Raw genomic sequence first — 5,896 nt, 5'->3', positions numbered from 1 at the left:
CACAGTGCCTATGTCCACCCTCATCTTGCTGTCTCCAGAGACATTCCTCAAACCTTCTCTTGTCTCCTTCTACTCCTCTCTCCATTCAGGATGTGCCAAGAGAGTAGGAATGATCAGATACAAAGTGAACATCCTCCTGTCTTACCTTGCCTGCCTTCCTCCTCTCCCAGGTACCCATGTAGCTGCCTTCTTAATTTTAACTTGCTCTTCTCTAAGCTCTGTGTTTGCCTCAGTAGCCCTTCCCCTGAACCTTCATTTGTTTCTCTCCCTGGTGTCCTTAATTTTTGCCCCTTGCAGTACCTTTCTTTCAGTCTCTTCAGCTTCATGGAAGCCCTTCCTCAACCTGTCCCATCTTGGACAGGCACTAGTACTGGCTCCCTCACAGTAAAGTAGAAGCCTGTAGGGGTAATAATAGTAATTGTATGTTTTCTTTTCAAAATACCTCTCTCATTTTACTAGAACAGTTGGGTTCAGTGCTGCTGCAAAGTATTTCTGCCTAGGTAGAATAGTAAAATAGGTAACTCTGGGCTAGATCGCACGATAGTTTAAAAACCACATATGTGCTGATACAGAGTGAAATGCCCTGCGTGAGGGCTTGTGGTCATTTGCATCCAACCTTTGCTCAAATCCCAGGGTGCACAGGAAGTGCCACCCTTCCTGTTGCAGATAAATATGGAAGCGTCTCAGTGAGGGAGCAGGAATTAACACTGCTTTTTCTTAGACGTGAGGGGGAATAAAGGGTAAAGAATCACTTTTGCAGGCTTTCCAAATCACTTTTTAATGAAATACTTAGGATTATAAAGCATTTGTTGCTTCATTAGTATTGAATTGTTGGAACTTCTCAAATATCCGAGCCGTTTGGTAACTCTCGGCAAGACAGCCAAGCGAGCTGTTCAGCGCTCAGAGCTCTGTTTAGAAGGACCTGTAAATATCAGCCCGAGTCAGTGACATTCAGTGGCCAAGACACATGAACAATTTGTCAATGATTTATTTTATTCCTGCCAGTGTCACCTGAGTTACCAGTCAGACTGTCAGGAATTTCCAAACTTGTCCTGCAGAAGAGGGTGGAGTTTCGTACGCTAAGGTTTGGCAGCCACTTTGGCTCAAGGCCTGCGGGGGGGTGTGCATATTTCAGTTGTTGCATCCTGTAATGTAAGTTTTCAGCTTTTTTTTTTCCCCTCTCCCATTTGACTTCCTGTGAAGCAGTTACCTTGCCTTATATGCACCAGATCCTTTATAAAAAGAATATTTCCGTTCTAATGAGAGCTGCAAGCCATATATCACTATAGCTGAATTTAAATGTTACATTGGATTCGAAGCTTCCAGATTCTATTTAAAATCCTTTGCCTGAATTACCAGTTTGGACAAAAACACCCCTCTGTAGAATGTCGATACTTGTCTACTCCTATGGAGCTTTGAGCGCTTTTGTGTATATTGAGTTATAGCATCCAACTTAGAGGGACGGAAGAGAGAAAGGGATACTAATGATGGAGAAAGGAATGATCTTGGAGATACGGAAGTGTAATGTGAAGCAGCTGGAAGCAGAAGTAGACATTGATAAGATACTTTCCCTGGTCTGTTAGCGAGAGTGAAATGACTCTTCAAGTTTAGAACAGGCTGCCATTAAAGTTTTAGAAGCGTGGAGTTTATTTCTGCAAAGTGCTAAAAAGAGTGAGTTATCATGAGTATTTTAAACAAACTTAAACATGTCTATGAGCAGAGGTACGAAAATCGTTTCTAGTTAAGTATTATTCTGTGCTTTTTAAAGTCAACACTTCAGATTATTTTCATTACAATAAATCTGAGATAAATTGAATATGTTTATGAGATAAAATGCATGTTGGCGGTATCACGGTCAGAAATGCGTAGTGATAGTAGTATCTGCAGCTAAAACAATCAAAAATTCTCATTTTGGAGCGTGGATTGCCATAATGGTCTCAATTTTGGTGTCAACATTTGAGTGGCTGCAGCGTGCAGCAGGTTTGTAGCTGGTAGATGGTCACAGATGGCCCATACGTGTGAGCTTTGAAAACTGTCACATTACCACGATTTAGCCAACATTTTCTAGTGTACACCTTGAGAGCCTTCAGCAGACAGAGCAGATGGTGAAACTTCGCTTTGCCCTGGGCCAAAGGTTGAATTTCTGGGTTTACAGAAAGGACCAGTCAGTCCTTACCAGGCTTGTAATATTGCAGGAGGGAGTTCAATGCCAAATACTTCATTTGACCGCAGCTGCTCAATGCAGAGTGTGCAATTGCTACTGTTTTTATACTTTAAAAAAAAAGGAATTTCCAGAGCTTTTATTGAACTTGGTCATTTCTGCTTACCCTGATTAATTTGTACCATGGAATACCACACTTCAACTTAAAAAATGCGTGCGAGTTTTTTTATAGAAGTGCAACTTGCACTCCTTTACTCCACAGCTTTACAAGCCACTGTTTTAATGACAGCCTTAAGAAGACAGCTTTGAAAAATAGTGACTACCTCTAAGGAAATATAAATATTTACTCTTTGCCATCTTTATGCACACACCTTGCAGTGGAAGGAGAAGCCAGACATCCTCTCTACTGGGTGCAAATCTGGGGCTGGAGGAAAATAAGTTGTTTGAATGAAATATCTTTTCTAGAAGTGGCTTGTATTTAGAAGCTGCAGGATCTTTCAGCTGTCAGAATTCAATATAAAGCAGATAACAGAGCTAAGATACTATATGAATTTCCCTCTCAGCTATTGTAGAGAGAAATGTCTGTTTCTGATAACACTGAGGGTTCTACCTGTGGGGAAGTGTGGAAACATTCATTTCCAAATGGCATCTGTTGTACTTTATATGCAATATCTGAGCTACTCTCAGAACTGAACTCTGATTTGTAACAAAGAGACCCAAAGGAGAGTTTGTGTGCATGAAGGCTTCTCTCTCTTCTTTCAGTCACTTCTCTGGCTCTATAAAAAGCTATTCCAAGTCTCCACAGCTTTGTTTCACTTAAATGTGTAGAGATAACTACTCCTTGTAGGACAGAGTTGCTTTTAAAGGGGGACACTTTGTGGATGGCTTATCCTTCATAGATGGGTAGGGTGGAGAGGAGAGAAAACTCTTTCCTGTATAACTACAGGTGTGTCTGTCTTTAATGACCTGCATTCTTGTCACAACACACAACTGGCTTTTTATTGCTGTGTCGCTACTTCTCATATTCTGCCTGTTAGTAATTTTCCAGAGATGGCTTTGAGAGTTATAACTTACTTTAACACAAACAAAATGGAGAGACGGCACTCTGCCATTCCCATGCAACAAACAGTATTCCTTAGCAAGAGGATAGTGTTACCAAATTGCTTCAGCATGGGTTCTTGCTGAGGCCAGTGGTGCCTTCTTGGGCCTGAATTCAAACTAACCCAAGGTTCAAAGGCATCCTGGAGGAATATATTCCAACTGCAAGAGGGAGAGGTGGTTTAAACGTGCTTGCTGTCTTTTTTTTCTTTTACTACATTTCTGCCATAGCAGGCAAATTCTTGTGGAAAACACATTTTCAGCTGCATCTGAATGAATTCAGCTTTAGGATCGACCCAGAATGTAATGAAAACACCCTGAATATGTTAAACAAAGGACTTTGAAGACATCAGAAATAGTGGATGGGAGAAAAGCAGATGTTGATGAGTGTTACTGATTTGGTGAAATAGGAGCTGTCCAAGATGAAGAGAGTAATGGCTGGGTTTGTCAAAATGCCTGCGAGAGTTTCTGAATCATTGGTAGCCATGCAGGAAGTCTTCTTCCCCAGAAAACTCGTTGCTGAGTAACACATCTGGAAGCAGTGAATCTCTTTACAGAAGATCTTTCCTTCCCCCTTACCTGTCCAGGACTGCGTTTGTCCTGCAAAAGCAGCTCCGATCCAGGGGATGTTACAGCATCTGCCTCCCTGGCATCTGGCACCTTGGTAGTGAAAATTCCTCATTTCTGTACATCCCTGCATGTACCTCCAAGGCTTCTTCAGAGCCGTTCTTCTGCAAGGACCTGGGATCCCTGAACTGCATGGTTTGTCAAAGACTTTGCTGAGAATCCTGAATCAAATGAAGGATTTGACTGGCTTTTAGGATGTTAATCCTGTTTCTGCTGGGCAGTTGTGGTAACAATGAAGTGTCCCTATTTCTGACAGGAACACTTTGTTCTTGGCCATTGATTTTAGATCATGCAAATGCAGAGGAGCCTGCAGGTTGCCTGCTGCCAGGCGTGACTGTCTTAGCAAGTCTTTTCTCCTGCAGAAAGATTCTGAGGACTAATTTCAGTTTTCTAGGTTTAGCAAATTTGTTTAATCATTTAACTCCTCTATGTTTAGAGTGGTTGATTCATTTTCCATTGCTGAAAGCCCTGCAGTTCAGGAGTATCGGTGTGCAGAGGTTTTTGGGCAGTGAATCTTTCAGACTAACTTGGAAGCAGATTGCTCCTGAGGTCGGCCAGACTCTTGTGAGCAGGAAGCCTCTGGATCCCCAGTGTATCCTGCTTCTTCCGGCTGGCTCTCGACTGCAGAAAGCAATCTTGACAAGGGACAGAGGAAATGAATTGAAGACAGAAATATTCAATCAGGAAGCCAGGGAATCTTTCAGAGGTACTCCCTGCATCAGTTTGTACTTTTGTGTAGTAGATTTCACAGAGTCCCAGGGCGGTTCTTGCCTTCTTTATTTTTCTTGTCCTCAGTCCTGTTGCAGAATTTCTAGTGGATGTGAACTGGAGAGTGACTGTTCTTGTCTGAAATGGTTTAATTAGAAAATCTCATTGGTAAAGCTTGACCTCTGGTATCTGGTTAGGACATTTTCCAAAGCAGCAAAGGACTGACCTGGAGAAGATGTGCACATCACTGAAGTTGTGCCATGTACCGTAGGAAATGCTGGGAAGGGATACAGTCATGCTGAAGTGCTCTGCTGTGCTTCCAGACGTGCAGCGAGGTTATTTGAGTTCTTACCGTCTTAAAGATGTGTTATAATAAAGATGTTATTAGGAGTAAAATGCTCTGCATTTTCAGAGCAGCCTTCAAGGCAAAACAGTTACAATACATTATGTGAACGTGAGCTTGCTGCTTAGTTAAATGCAGTACCATCTAAAGGAAAATTACTGTCTTGTCAAATTTATTTAGAATTATATATGGAAGGGCGTGACTGCATCCTTGTAAAGCTTCAGGAATGATCTCTTATCTGGAGCACGCGTTCACTGCGAGGTCTGTGGCAGAGGAGAGAATTCCCACGTCCTTTGGTGCCATCTCTCCCTGTGGTGGATGCTGCTGTCGCCCTTGGCACTGAGTTGCCAGGTTTGGTTCTTTGCTGGAAGAGAGAGGGTGGGGAATCCATGGCAAATGAGCAAGAACAAGCCTCAGCATGCTGCCTTTTCCCTTCCTCCCATCTCATTTCTGTCTGCAGCAGTCTGGCAATGCTCAGGAAACTCTGTTTCCAATTCCTGTCTTGGGAAAACACAGTCATCCTCTCAATTAATGGTAGTGAAATCCCTCAGTGCTTGGACAAATTATTCCTCTTTACACTGAGAGGACAGATCAGGTTGGAAAGGTTTAAAAAACCAAAAATTAAACTTCACTGTTGCCACTCCTGGTAAATCCTGGTTCTCAGAAAGGTGACTTGTTCTTCACAAACACTCAAAGCAGCAGAGATGGCAGAGCTGGAAATGAATGGTACTGCCAGAATATGCAGTGGGTTGACTGAGTGCAGCGAGTACATGAAATGAGACGATCTGATGTATAAAGGATAATTGTGTCAAAAGACACGTTAGGAAAGCTGAGTTGTCTGGAGCGCATGCATGCCTTTCAACTTCTGTGTTCCAAAAAACTGAGCATTACTTGAGGGATTCCTGAATTCTGGTTTTGAGCCATTAAAAAAATGCATACACAAACCCAATATCTGGCAT

This window comes from Mesitornis unicolor, unplaced genomic scaffold (genome assembly GCF_000695765.1).
Source record: "Mesitornis unicolor isolate BGI_N332 unplaced genomic scaffold, ASM69576v1 scaffold341, whole genome shotgun sequence".
Lineage (NCBI taxonomy): Eukaryota > Metazoa > Chordata > Aves > Mesitornithiformes > Mesitornithidae > Mesitornis > Mesitornis unicolor.
Note: the sequence above shows the minus strand (reverse complement) of the source record.